At 46.3% G+C, this 15,020-nt stretch overlaps 1 protein-coding gene across 9 annotated transcripts in view; it reads left to right on the forward strand.

The window, feature by feature from the left end:
* Positions 1-15,020, forward strand: part of ERC1 (ELKS/RAB6-interacting/CAST family member 1) — a 490,045-nt gene that overhangs the window by 5,434 nt on the left and 469,591 nt on the right. The gene's annotated exons all lie outside the window — the stretch shown is intronic.

Below are 15,020 nucleotides of genomic sequence, written 5' to 3' on the forward strand. Positions count from 1 at the left end.
CCAAAAATAGCAGCAATTCACTTGTTTCCTGTTCATTTTGGTTGGGGCACCTATAAGTTGTTGTGAATCTTGTTTATTTTCCTGTGCTGTTCCCTTGCTGTATAGTGAATGTCCATGTACAAGTGTCTGGAGTTTTGACTTGAATGAGATTTTATATATTTTTCAACTCTCCTTCCCACTTCTTTCAGTTCAAACATCCAGGGCCCTTTCAGTGCTCTAGTAATGCCATTTCTTAATTAGCCACCAAAGGAGACAACACTTTTTTTTTTTTTTTTAAATAGAAGTTGCACTGTGCATTTGGTAGGCTAGCAAGGTCACCATCAGAATGAAGGTCGCTTCCTTGAAGGTTTTTTAAACTGCCACCATGATAACAATATGAGATTCAAAATAGTCTTGGTGCAACACCAGAGGTCAACACCAGAGATCTGACTTTTCTGCAAACTGAGCTTGTGGCTTCTGTCATGCTAGCAGGAGATCACAGAATAGTGCCTCATAGCTACTGTTCCTTTAGAGCTGGCTACTCTTGTCTAGCTAGCAATCAAATTGTTTGACTGTTGAACAACCATCAGTAATGCTATTGCGAAGCTAAAGTGGAAAATATGTTGCTACCATTTTGTTAAAATTTACCTGTAGTGGTCTCATAATTTGTGTGTATGACCAGAGATGCAAAAAATAGCATTTCCCCTCACCCTGTAACATAGCAAAGATTTTCCTCAAAATTTTTAAGACTCTATTCCCCCCCCCCAATCAGTGCAAGCAACTTCTCTTTTATAGTGGTTGGCATCCTTAGTTTCAGTGCTTTGGGGTTTTTCCATACCCAACTTCTGTGTTTTGCGGTTGTTTTTCATTTGTTTTCGGCTTCTCAGCCCGAGGTCAGTTTGGTCTTCAAAGTTGATATCTTAGCCTTGGAGTGTCCTTGCTGCCCATCTGGTAGGATGGGTGCATTCCTTCTCCTCGTTATCTTCTTTGTGCCCTAGGCCTGAAAGAGATTCTTCAGCCATTCATTAATTAGTTTACTGACTGGTAACTTACGTTTGATGCCTTGTTACCTACATAAACAGTTAAATCTTTTCCTGTCTCTACTTCATTCTCTCACCATTCACCCTTTTACACACACTCATACATAAAGGCTATGCAGAGTTCATTCACTTATGTCAAGCAGAAAGATACAAAATGGAGTTTTCAAATTACAGGACAGAACTAACATGGCTACATTTCATTACTTACACTTTATGTTAACATTGGCTACATTAGTTCAGTTCATGCTACAGTAGTATGTCATAAATCCAATGTCAATATTGAGTCCATGAGTTTCTGTATCTAGGAGGTTGATGAAGTGAAGTTCATAGGCCCGGCTGTGAAAAGTGGTTTGTAAATTCAAACAAGCACCGAACCTCGCTAACCTCATCACCAGAAGCCAACTTACTACAGCCCAAAACACAAAACCTGCCAACATATCTCCAGTACCCCCATAAACTGCTCATCAGAATTATCAAAAACAAGAATGCCCAACTACCTGTGGGGGCACATTTCTCACAAAAAAACCCACTCCGTCTTCAGTCTCTCAGACCTGATCCTCAAAGGGAATTTACAAACCACTTTTCACAGCTGCGCCTGTGAACTTCACTTCATCAGCCTCCTAGATAATAGGTACTGAAACTCATGGACTCAATATAGACGTTGGATTTATGACACACTACAACCTGCTGGACATCTGACTCCCCAGGTACCTCTCCACTTTTATCTGCTGCATCCCCCTTCCCCCTACCCCAGCCTGTCTCTCTCATCCCCTGACTCCTCCATTTCCATTTTCACTGACTGGCTTGCTTGCTTGCATTGCATGCCAGCCTCTAGCTTCTTTACTATTCCTTCCACCCAGGAACAGCACACACACCAACTGCAGGTGCTTCCTCAGCCTGACAAAGGGATTTTCAACCTGAAAGCTGGCATCCCAGGTAGCTAAGGTGAGCTCACCTGGAGCCTCACAACTCCACTGCAACCAGCAAGCCTCAGGCCTGTCAAAGATGTGACGCGTCTGGGCCTTCCTCAGCCAGAACTGTGTACGTGCATGTGGTGGCTGGAGGTGATGGCGCCTCCTACCTGCTTTTTACCAGGGGGATCCTCGGTCCTGGCATTTCCTGGGGCTGCCACACCGCCATCAGTCCCACCAGGCCTTCTGACCCTGGCAGAGTGCAGTTTTAGTGGTTATGCTCAGGACCAAAGGCCTCCTCCTTCCCCATAGCCCCAGGCCACACCTCCAAGTTTGTCCTGGCACGGGAGCTGAGCAGGGACATGTTCTTCTCCTGCTGGCTGGTGATGCAGTGAGTACCTCCTCCAGTTCAGAGAGTAGGGAATTAACTGCTTTAAAAAAAAAATGGAAATGGGTGCGGATGGGGTGAGGAGGGTGGCACTCACTCCATATGCAGGTGGAGCTTGGGGAGCCCCAGCAGCAGGAGTTTCACCTTGAGGAACACCAGCTGCTCCACCAAACCAGGGTCCAAGGAGGTGTGGTGGGGTGTTGCAAGATCCCCAGCAATGCTGAACATCCTTTTACTCAGAACACTGGTCGGTGGGTAGGACACGTATTACCAGGCAACCATGCCCAGATCGTGCCACATCGGGCTATGGGTTGCCCAGTAGGCCAAGGGGTCGCAGTCCAGTGGTTCTACGTCCTCGGCAAGATAGGTAGCCACCGAAGCCTCAGCGCTACCTGCCTGAGGCTGGGGTCTGGTACGTTTGGACCCCAACATTGAAGCCATGTCCTTGGCAGATGCTGGTGTGGAGGAGATTGGCTGGTGCTGCTGCTGGGAGTGCTGGCATGGGAAAGTGGATCTTTCACGTCCTCTTGCCTCTGCCCTTCTGCCTCTCTGACTGTCGACCAGCACCTCCGTCCAGTGATCAAGGGTTTTGGTGCTGCCAGTGCACATGCTCCCCTTCACCCTCAGGTCACACATGCCCGCCAGCATGTGGACCATACTGAACCACAGGGGATCCAGCCATTTCCTGATGCCTTCAGCCGCCTCACCAGTGTCTGCACGTCTGGTGACAGGCTTACCCCAGCCAGGAACATTGATCCCCTGGAACTTCTCCATTTGGTTCTCAAGTTCCCTCACTATGGGGATCACCTGGCTAAGGAGGGCATCGCCAGCGCTGATGGTTTTGGTGGCCTCGAGGAATGGCTTGAGGACCACCAAAATCTGGGAGATGGTATCCCACCCCGCTTTATTAAAGGGCCTGCTGATCCCAATCTCCCCAAGCAAGGCCATCTCATGGGTAGCCTTCTGTTGCTCCACTAGCTTTTCCAGCATCAGGTATGTGGAGTTCCACTGAGTCTCCACATCCTGCATGATTTTGTGCTGCGGGATGCTCAGTTCTGCCTATTTCTCCTGCAGCATCTTGCCCCCCTCGATGCTGCAGTGGACAGCCTGACACCTTCCTGTGTTTTGAAATCAGCTGGGTGGTGGTGAAGGTGCCATCAACTGGCAGCTCTGTCCCCCTCCAAGGCATCCCTGACAATGAGGTGGAATTTGTGTACCACGCAGCGGATGTCAACAAGATTGGCATCATGGACAGCCTGGACCATATTGGCCCCACTGTTGCTGACCATGAACCCGCAGGTGAGCTCAGCCTGCCCAGCGAGCCACCCCTGCACCATGCGGTTCATGGCCACCATTATCTTCCTTGCTGTGTGAGACCCATCGGCTTGGAGGAGTGCCCACTGACGGCCTGACTGATTGCACCGGTGCCCTCTGAGGGAGAGGTAGGCGTGATCACCTCCAACATCTGGAGCAGCAAGGGTGGAGAAGTGCAAGGCTACCTGCAGCCCTGCCTTGAGCAGGTCCTCTGTCAAGTACTCCCAGCATGCCTCATACAGGGAGAGCACCACCATCCTGCTAAAGGTGGTATGTGTGGGCACTTGGTAGGATGGGGCCACGAGCGCCATGAGCCACCTGATCCCTTACTTCCTAACTAAGGAGAAGGGCTGGCCATCCAGAGCAAGCATCTCTCCAATGCTCTGGATGACCTCGCTCGCCTTTGAAACACACCTCCTTCTGTCTGCAGCTTTCCCCCACTGCTCCAGGGTGGCCTGCCCCTGTTTCATGGGGACTGGGGCTTTGGTGCAAGAGGGGGACTTTCCTTTGGGCACGCTTCCACTGGTGCCAGGCCAAGGAGGAACAAGGGCAAGGGGGTGCTGCTTCCTGAGATGCAGCAGCATCGCCATGGTGGTGAAGTGTTTCACTTCCTTGCCCCGGCTGATCTGCTTTCAGCAGTGCTAGCAGATAGTGTACTTGGGATCATCTGCCACCTCAAAATGATTCCACACTACACTACCCCCCTGCTTCAGGGTTGAGGGTGGGGATCCTGCCTTTTCCCCCCCTCAGCAGGTAGAGGTACAGCAGGGGAAGCTGAGCCACCTGCCCCCACAACCTCCTCTGAGGTACCTTTCTGAGAAGGAGACCTGGTTGTAGGGGAACTTTGAGGGGTGCAGAGGCAAGAGAACGTGGAAGATCCGCTTTCCCACCTCTGGCGGCAGTTTGTTCCAGGCCTTGGGGGTTTGGACAATAAATCAGTTCTTCCTTGTGTCCAGCCTGAAATGGTCTTAGAGGAGTTTGTGACCGTTTGACCTTGTCATCCTAGGAGGCGCTCTGGTAAACGGGCGTTCCCTCAGATCCTGATGTTACACCCCTTATATACTTATAGGCAGCCACCAGGTCCCCCCGAGCCTGCACTTTTCCAGGCTGAAGAGTCCCATGACTCAGCATCTCATCATAAGGCCTGTTCTCCTGCCCTCTTATCATGCATGTGGCTGTCCTCTGGACTCTCTCAAGCTTCTCAAGGCCGAGTACAGCAGGAGGATGACATCCTGGGATTTGCTTGAGAAGCATTTGTGGATGCAAGCCAGTGTTTTGCTCCCTTTACCAGCTGCGACATCGCATTGTTGGCTCATATTCATCTTGTGGTCAATCATGACCCCCAAGTCCCTTTTGGCTGTGGTGCTAGCAAGTGTAGCACTGCCGAGCCTATAAGCATGCTGCGGGTTTTTTTCCCCCCCAAGGTGGAGAACCGTGCATTTTTGGTGTTGGATGCCATCAGGTTTTCATCCGCCCGTTTTCTGAGCCTGTCTAGGTTGGCCTGGATCACCATCCTGTCCTCAGGTGTGGACGCCTTACCCCAAAGTTTGTTGTCATCGGTGAACTTGGCCAGTCCGCTTCTGATACCAATGTCCACATCATTAATAAAGATGTTAAAGAGTATATTCCCAGGGACGGAGCCTGGGGGACCCCACTGGTCACGGTGCACCATGATGATTTACTTTTGTCGACTGCCACTCTCTGGGCACGACCTTGGAGCCAATTCCCCAGCCATCGGACTGTGATGCAGCCGAGGCCACAGGTGGCCAATTTTTCCATGAGATGATCATGGGACATCAGATCAAAGGCTTTTTTAAAATCAAGATATATCACATCAATCTCTTCTCCCTTGTCCAGATGATATGTCACCTGGTCACAGAAGGAGATGAGGTTGGTCAGGCAAGACCTACCCACAACAAACCCATGCTGGCTGTCCCTCAGGATGTTGCCATCAGCCAGTCTGTCAAGAATGGTCTCTTTGATAATTTTTTCCAAGATGTTCCCTGGTGTGTGTGTCTGACTTCTTCTGTGTTGTGTTTAGTCTGTATCTGTGTGTAACTATATAATATCTCCTCTTCTTTGCTGTGTATGTGTGCGAGTATGTGTAATGTATGTGCTTTCCTGCACAGTAATGGATCACACTGCCAGGGAAAACACAGCTTTCTTTTTATAAAGTGGTTGTGGGGAAGGAACCAAACAAGAAGAAATAAGAGGTTTTTCGGGGAAGAGTAAGTTGAAAGAAACAGATTGGATAGGGATAAGTAGAGGGATTCTAGTTAATAAGCTGTATCCAGTCCTTTCCAAGAACAGAAACTATCAGGAGACTGACTAAATAGGAAGCCAAGCCAGTCCTGTACCTTTCAGATGCAGTTGCTCAGGCAGAAACAGCTCACAAAAGGCACAGAAAGGCTGCAGACAGAGGCTTATATGCTGTTTCTACATCCCTCACCCAGAGCACTGTGAGTGGAAGGGGACTCGGGAAAAATGACAGTCACTGGCCAGCTAGAGATGTCAGTCTTTTCCCCCCCGCCCCTGCTCCCTCTTCTCAGTTTCTGTTCCCCTGAAAAACTGCATTCTGAATCTTTTCCAAATCGATTCGGAGGCTCCAAATTGATTCGGGGGGGGGGGTTCTTCCAATTCAATTTGGATTTGGTGATTCGGCCTCCGAATTGGGCTGAATCTTCTCCAAATCGAATTGCCGACCAAAGCTTTATATACCCCTAATATCTTGGTCCGGGAGGCCCCAAAACCCTCAGACCAGCCACCACCTCTCTGTTCAATGACAGGCAAATTTTATTGATACAGAGTGATAGAAGATAAGAATAATGCAAACAATTCTATATCTACCAGGCCTAGAGCTGTCACGAGAGGGGAAGGTATGTCTGTCCAGTATGTGAGCAGCATCTTAATTTCATCCTAATTTGGTTACTTACTGGTTTCTCCTATTTTGATCTATCTACCGAAACTGGAAATCCCAGGGGCTCTGCAGTTTGGCACTGTGACTTCCAGAGAGTCCCTTATCTCTGTTTAGGTACGCTGTTCATAAAATGGAACAGTGTGGTACATATCTTCAGTTTCCCAGCCTGTGGTCTGCTTGCTGTTTGCCTGTGTTGGACACAGTGGGCCTTAATGGAAATTTTGTCACAAACAAGCCTTTAGAAATCAGTTAATCCTAGGCATGGCCCTGGACTGTTCTAATGCAATATCTACTTTATCTACAAGTCAGCTCCCAAAAGCAAACCTCTAAACATTGGGGATGCACTGAAAGATTTTTTGGGCTGATAGCAGTGGCTGATTATTGACCAGCCATATTGGCCAATACCAGTTCGATCGCCTATATGCAGCCCAGCAGCTTGGAGAGCAGCATCCAGCTGGTAAGTCTGGGGGGGATGTGTGGGGGGGTGGAGATTTCAATGAGGGAAGGAGTAGGTCCTGGGGCAGAGGCAAGTCCTGCCCACCAGGGCAGGGTGTGGGATGGTGCCATAGGCAACTTGTCTGGGGGGCAGAGTGGGACACAGCTCCCTAACACTGCACACATACTGGCAGAGGCATGGGGGACACGTGCCCTCTGGATCTGCATGCTTGAGGCCATGCTGCGCCAGGCTCTTCCCAGCAGTGGGGGCTGGGCAGACAGCAGTGGCACTGGGAGTGGGGATTATGGGGTGGGCTACAGCCATCCTAGAATTCACCATAGCCCTTCCTCCCAGCTCTGTTACCACCTGACCCAAGCGCAGCCCTGGCCCAACCCCCCTGCCAGGAAGAGGCTGGTACAGCCCCAAGTATGCAGTAGGCAGCCCGCCCTCACCTCATGCACAGATCCAGGGACCCTATCCCCCCATGCCTCTCCCGGGCTGCGTGCAGCAGCAGGAGTCACCATCCCTCCTGCGGCCCCCAGATGAGCTGCCCATGGCTCTGTCCCATGCCCTTCCTCCTGCCCCATCCCAGCTGGGAAGCACCTGCCCCAGCCCCACTCCCTCCCTCACCGTGGGGGCCTTGATCTGCCCATCTCTCCCCCACACCCTTTCTCCCCAACAGACTTACTGGCTGGACACACTCTTGGCCTCGTGTGTGTTGCAGTTGCACGTGTGCACGTGGAATTTATTAGAGACATTATTGGCCACATCAGCCAAAACCACTTGCTGATAATGTCAATTTTCCTTTTATCAGTGCTGATACGATATGGATCAATGCATCAGTGTGCCTCTACTAAATATCATTTTCTAGCCATCAAGCAGCTGAGCCTCTGGGCTCCCCCTCTCTTCTCTGGCTAACACCTTTTTCTTCTGATCAAGGGTGGAGTGACATAAGATGGGGTGCTTAGGGTCAGGCTGGGGCTGTGCAGGTACATGGTGCAGTGGTTGGGATGGCTCCCACGTAGTCATGCAGTGCAATCATGGGAAGAGGGGGCTCCCATACAGTGTGGGCGGGGAAATTGCATGGCATGTTGCCTTAGAGGACTTGGGGGGTGTTTCCGTGATTTTCTGTGGCGTGGCCCACAAATATGTGGCCTCTAGCCACTTAGAAGTCGGACAGGCCTGAATTTAACTAAGATTATTTAAATTAGCCATTTTGGCCCTTTGTACACGCCATATTTTTTGCCCTTTCTTGCACTGCGACTGTATGAGCGGGTTTTCTGGACACTTTAGAAGTCTTTCTGGTGCAGTGAACTAAAACTCCTCAGATGTAGTTTAGTTTGGCTCGTTGGGAATTAAATCGTTGCATCCATGGATTCATTGCATGCAAACACAAAGGCACTCAAATATGTGTAATGAGCCTCTTTGTCCGCCAGATGGCGCTGCGACTTTTTTGTAGTTCATCCCTTCGAATTGCTTTCACTTTTGAATTGCTTTTGCTTTTTTTTCTTACATGGTTTCCTGGCTCCCTGCTTCCACAGCTGTGTGGTGGGGCATGGGCACAGAGTGCGTGGGGTTCCCCAGGCCGGGGGGCAGCACCAGACCATCCCACTCTCCTGTGGCACTGGCCAGGGACCCAGCTTAATTTGTTTGACAACCTAGTGCATGTAAACACAGATGCGACACTCCAAAATAAACAATTTTAAATTTTATAAACCTATTTAATTTAACGAGGATTAAAACCTGTGGTGTGTACAGGTGCCCTTTAGTCTTGATTTAAACAATCAACTAGAAATCCGTGACTTAAATAATTTTCATCAACTCTTCGATTTGTACTTTAGCCATTTTCTGAAAAGATGAATCCACATTCTCATAATGGTTCTATTGACCAAAAATTTGCAGTTAAGTCCTTTGTGCTAGACTTGGTGTATCTTTTTGGTACCAGGAAAAGTATACTTTTAACTATATAAATTAAGCAATTATAAGGACTAATATTTTCAGGACCGTATTTTTTCATTACGTTAGGAAAAAGAGGTGAATGATATATTGTTTATAATTTACTTTTCGCTTCCTACTAAATCTTTCATTACATAGGAAAAATAAAGGCTATATCTCACCCATTGACTCCTCAGTCTATATTTTCACTGACTGCCTGTCTTGTATGCATACCAGCCCAGCCTCTGGCTTTTTTACTTTTCATTCCATCCAGGTAGAGCACACATCAATTGCTGAAACTTCTTTAGCCTAATGAAGGATTTTTGAACCCAAAAGCTTGCTTAAATATTGTTCTCCAGCTATTAAGTTGGTCTAATAAAAGATTAGATTCACCCAAAGAACCTTGTCTGCCTTTGTCCTTAGACCAACACAGCTACAACCTACACCCTGGCTATATCTCAGTGTTTTTCACAAGGTCTAATAGAGTTGGCTTGCTTATCTTTTATATTTATCTGGAGTTTCTACTTTTTGGACGTAACATATTTTGTCTTACATTTAGAGTTTTTAAATGCAGAGGAACCTCTAAATGATAAAAAAAAAATCATGTTTAAATAATGACTTCTTTGGTTTGGTTATCTTCCCAAATTAGGAGCTGTTTTGCGGTTTTTTTGCCATCCCAAAGGCTACTGTAACCAGATTCCCTTTCCTTGGCCTGTTCATAACACATGGACTAATTAGTTATATAGGTAGGGGCCTCCTCCAGTCTCTTGATGGGTTGGAGAAAATGAGAGCTGAGAGAATTTACTGCACTTTAGCTTGTTCTTTTGCCTCTATTGGTAGGCTTATAGTACTTTCTCTTTTGCTACCTCAGGGAAATATTTGTGACAGAATACAGGAACCAGATGGGTATGAAACAATAGGTAATACTAATCAGTGTTTTGGTATCGACAAAAAGTTGCCAAGTGTTCTATTTCTCCTGTTGGCACCATAATACTTGAATCTTTGTTCCTTCCTGGTAACTACAGATAAATTCAGTAGCTGGTGAAATAGTTGTCTGAGTCCTTGGAGCAATTTGACAAATGGTGACTTAGGAGAAAGAGAAGAAATATAAACTAATCCTTTGTTTGAAGTCTAGTTGGACTTTTGTAAGGATATTTAGCTGACCCCAGATGTGTCTGTACTGCCAATAAAACAAATCACTTGTAACTGTTTCCACAGCATAAATTTTGGTATTTCACTCCCAAGTCCTTATTTACTGGTGATTCCCAACAAAAAGTGAAACAGCTAAAGGGTCCAGAGCAGGTTGTTTTGTTCTGTCCAGCAAAAGTTTCTGAAAAAGTTGCTATGTAGACATGGGTCATTACAGCCTTACCACTTCTAGCTGTGAGACTGGATACCCCCATTCTGATAATCTTCTTTTGAGATCAAAACATGGTTGCTGAGACTTGCTTTTTAAGTGTATCCTTTGTGTTTTATATCATTACTTGGTTATATTGGTTTGATGTCTGATATTATTCTTGTATTGTTGGTATAAGTCACCAGGTGAAAGATCTCTCTTGTCTCTGAGGCTGTACTTGGAGAAAATGAAATTAGAGTCATAACGTGGTCTCTAGGAATGGAACAGTCCAGGCAAAAAAGGGTTGATACTGGATTTTGAGTGTTTTTGTTTTTAGAAAAATGGACATTGAAGTAGTCACTGTCCCAGCCCATTTGTAGAGGGTTGCAAAATTTCATGAGCCAAACTAATGACATAGAGGGAATTAGGTTAATTAAAGGTCCAATTCTTTAGCCCAGTGATCCTTGGCACTCAACTGCCTTCAGTTGTGATGGATGGACTAGGAATCTTTATCCAGTCTTCATTTCTGCTACTCTGCTTTTTTCTTCTTTCCTTGATGGTTGTGTTTCCTTTTTCTCCTGGAATTACCACAGATTTTAAAGTTGGAAATTCAGCTCTGATACAGATTATGGTTATGGTTCTATTTCTCCCTCTTTTGACCCTTTGAATAAGGCATTAAGAAGTGCAGAAGTTCATTCCTTGATTCAAAGTGAATAGTTGCAGATATCAAGAACTGTCCCAGGCTCCTATCATTTCTACTTTTTCTTTGTGAAACTTCAAGTTCCATGGTTTCATTAGACTAACCTATTGAAAGCACTTTGTGAAATATATTAACTAGTTAATTATCTGACCTGTTGTTCCAACTTGATTCTTTATTCCTTCCTCTACCTTCTTGCCAGAATGGTTAAATTCATATTAGGCAACAGGTAGGCAATTTAGTACTGTGTCTGTCTCTCTAATGCACTTAATTCATAAGACTGACACATGATGCAGGGGTTGTTCAGTTTACCGGATGTCTGTTAGTCAAAAGTTTATATAAAATGTGGGAAATGTCATCAAAGCATAGAGAATACTTTGCTAAGATTCCTGCTAAGGTGCTATCCATAGACTTCATTAGTTCTATATCTATATCCAGGGTCTAAGACAAATTTTCTTACCCTTAATAGTCCTTCTCTCCTTCCTGGGATTCCTGGAAGGAAGCTAGGAAGCTTTCATTCCATTCTTCCAAATCCTGCCTATTGCAAATGAGAAAAAGAGTCTCTGTATCTTACGTGGTTCTATTTCTGCAGAGGTTTTGCTAGTGAATACATTCAGCACCTACCTCTGCTCCTCTTTGTAGTGTTTCCAGATGGAACCAAGGTGAAATTCACATTCTTTGGTAGTAACCCTGTTACCAGGGTTTGGAATAGCAACTACCCTGTTACCAGGGTTTGGAATAGCGACTGAGTACATAGTATAAATTCCATACTTCTGTAGGTTGATAAATCTTTTCTTGACAATAAAAGGCACTGAAGCTGATTGTATGCTCAGGTAGGTGCATTTAGTTAATATTTGAAGAGTATCTACAGCCACAAAGGCTAGAAACTTTTTTTTAAAACTGAAAACTTAAAATTCTAGAAATATTGAGAGGCTCCCAATCTTCAGGGACTCGTTCACTGTTAATTTTGAGTTTATGACAATATAACATGAGGAAGGGATGTAGCGCAGTTCCTAAAGAACTTCTTTGCATGTTATGTTTTCTCATTTAAAAATAAAAACAAACTTCCAGTGGCTCCCCACAAAGTCTTAACTGAGCACCAGGTTCTGATTTAGTTGTTGATATCTATGGTTAAGGTAACTTAATTCCCTTGAGTGACAAGGAGGGTTTGTCTATCTACTAAGCAGTACTGAGAGCTGAATTGACATGTGCCTTGTTTGCACTTAAGGTGTAAAAGTATAAATCTGTTTGCATGGTAGATTAGCACATAGTTTTAATATAGAAGATTGTGTGGGACCAGCTGCCTTCAGCTACTTGGGAAGTTACTTTTCTGTCAAGGACATGACATTTATTCTCTAAAGAAGCTATTAATAGTTTGACAAAATGCTGGCTAAAGCAAAGAGGGCAGTTTTTTGAATCTGTATTTAACTGTGCCTTCTGGAGTCATGATTTATATAACAGTCCACCAAAAGATTTTTGTTTTGTTGTGCTGATTTCAAATTCATTATTCAGAAATGTAAGGATTTAGTTGATGCTTTTTTACTTTCCAATTTTGTACTTGTATCAGTGTTGCCATGCTTTTCACTGCATTAGATATTATATACACTTTTAAGCAACTAAGCTGAGTTTAAGTATTCTGTTAAATTGAAATGCATAGAACAAAATACATAGTACCCTTCAGTTGAATTAAGCTAAACCTAATTAGGGATGCTTAAATTCAGAATTAGTGTGCTACTGGAGTTCAGTGCTATTTCACTCATAAGCTTTATATTCTCCCCCCTGTTATTTCAGACAGTCTTTCCTGAGAGTCTCCATGTACACAAGCCATCAGTGAATGCACTTTTGTTTTGGCAATTATGTGTTATCTGTTTTTCATGCCCAGTGAGGTGGAGTTGCTTTTAGCAAACTAATCATTTAGACACTATGAGATTAGTTTGAGGATGACTTAAGCTGACTTCCAATTCATTTCTTCTAAAAGAAAAAATGGTCTGTTTGCCAGTGTTCAAGATCTGGAGTGTAGCATATTGACCGTTGCAATTAGGCTGACCAAAGCACTGGCAGCTGGCTCACATAGAGGTAGATAAACCTTTCCATGTCTTCTCTCTCTCTCTCTCCTCCTGTGTAGCCAGTAGTTTACTAAGATCAGCTCTTTTCCAACTACCTAGATATATTTTGACCACTTCAAGAAAAGATTTAGGTAAGAAAATACTTCAGTATGGATGGAACCAGTTCTGAATTCAGCATTTTAGCAATACTATATTTATCTGCATACCACATGCATATTACCCTCAAAAATTAGCTCCCTGAAATGGGATGTACCAGTTTCCCTCGATTTATGTGGGTTCTGTATGTGCAAACTCGCTCTTATGCGATGACCCCTTTTTATACCCCAGATTTGTTATATGCGAGGTAAATTCACTCCTATGCCATCAGGTCCAGGGCTCTGCTTGTCCCCACTCACCCCAGCCCCTGGGATACGTCATCCTGTGGTGCAGGCAAGTGGTGTCGGCTGCTCCGGGGACCACTGCATCAGGGGGTGGGGTGAGTGGGGAGAAGTGGAGGCCTGGGGTACAATCAGGTAAATCTATAGGGGAAGTGGTAGGAGGAGGGGTGCGGTGCAGCCTGTTGGCCACTCCCGGGGCTGCAGCAGGGAGCAGAGGAAACTGGGTGCAGGGTGTGGGATGGGACAGGGGTGGGGTCTTGCTGCGAAGCACACCCTGGCAGGGCTGTGGGCTGGGGGACTGCTGGACTCTTCTCTGGGGGCACATGCCTGTGGATCTGCTTATGGGAGGAGAACAGGCTGCCACTGCAGGCTGGGGCTGGCAGTGGCATCGGGCTCTTCCTGGCACTTGGTGGCAGTGCTGGGAGGGCAGGTTGGGGTGGGAGCTATGGCAAATTTTGGGGTGGCAGCAGCCCCCCTCCCATTGCTGCAGTCTGCCCTGAGCGTAGGGAAGAGCCCAGTGCTGCTGCTGGCTCCAGTCTGCCGCAGCAGCCTGCTCTCCTCCCACGTGCAGATCCGGGGGCATGCGCCCCCCGGGAAGAGTGTGGCGCAGCCCTCCCGGGGTGCACGTAGCAGCAAGAGCTGTGCCCCCTTGTCCCACACCCTGCATCCACTTGGTTTCCTCTGCTTTGCTCTCTGCTGCAGCCCCAGGAGCGGCTGATGGGCTGCGCTGCACCCCTCCCACTGCCCCTTCCCTAGTCCCAGCCTTACTCCCTCCCTCCCTCACTGCTGTGAGAATGTATCCCTATTTTTTACATTGTAAACTGAGTTCCCTTTATGCGAATTAGATTTATGTGCAGCTTTCTGGGCATGCATGTACTGCATAAATTAAGGGAAACCTGTATGTCTTAAGCGGGGAAGGCAGTTTCTACACTGAAATAGAAGCATGGACACGCTAAAATGGCTGCTGATGGCGCTACTTCTCTCCCTTCTCTGGGGCTAGCATTCATCTGGGGCAGAGTTCAGTTTCAGCCTCTTGTAGCTGCTGCTGAGTTGATAGCAGCTTTTGGTTTCTGTGCTATGTTTGTTTATATTTCATATATTTAAAAATGGGACTCTTTATATTTTTCTTTCTTTACTCAATTTTTACAGCTTGTTATGTATATTTTCTTTGTCTTCAGTATTTGTCCTCTCTCTACTGTTGTCCCAATCACTGGCGACATGTAGGGGGTGCACGCAGGTGCACGTGCACCCCTTGCTCTCAGCCATGCACCCCCTGGAAGCGCCAACCAGAATCAGAAGCACATTTCTGGTTTCGCCACTGGTTCGGTGATTGGCTGTTGGGGGATCCCCTCCGCCCTCTTTTGGCGATCGGCTGGCTGGTGCCTCCCCCAGACTTGGGAGGCACCAGTTGCCCGTGGTCCCAGTATTTTTCTCCATATTGGGTCTTCTGATTCACTTATTTGTTTCTCTACCCATTTTTACTGTCTCTTTCAACACTGCTCTTTCTTTTTAATATTTTCCATCAGTTTTTTTTAAATTCACTTTACTCACCTAGTCATAGAAACACATTCGTATAGATCTGGGCAATTTTGCTAGTGACACAGCCAGAGGACCACATTTACTG

The sequence above is a fragment of the Alligator mississippiensis genome, chromosome 4 (genome assembly GCF_030867095.1).
Source record: "Alligator mississippiensis isolate rAllMis1 chromosome 4, rAllMis1, whole genome shotgun sequence".
NCBI lineage: Eukaryota > Metazoa > Chordata > Crocodylia > Alligatoridae > Alligator > Alligator mississippiensis.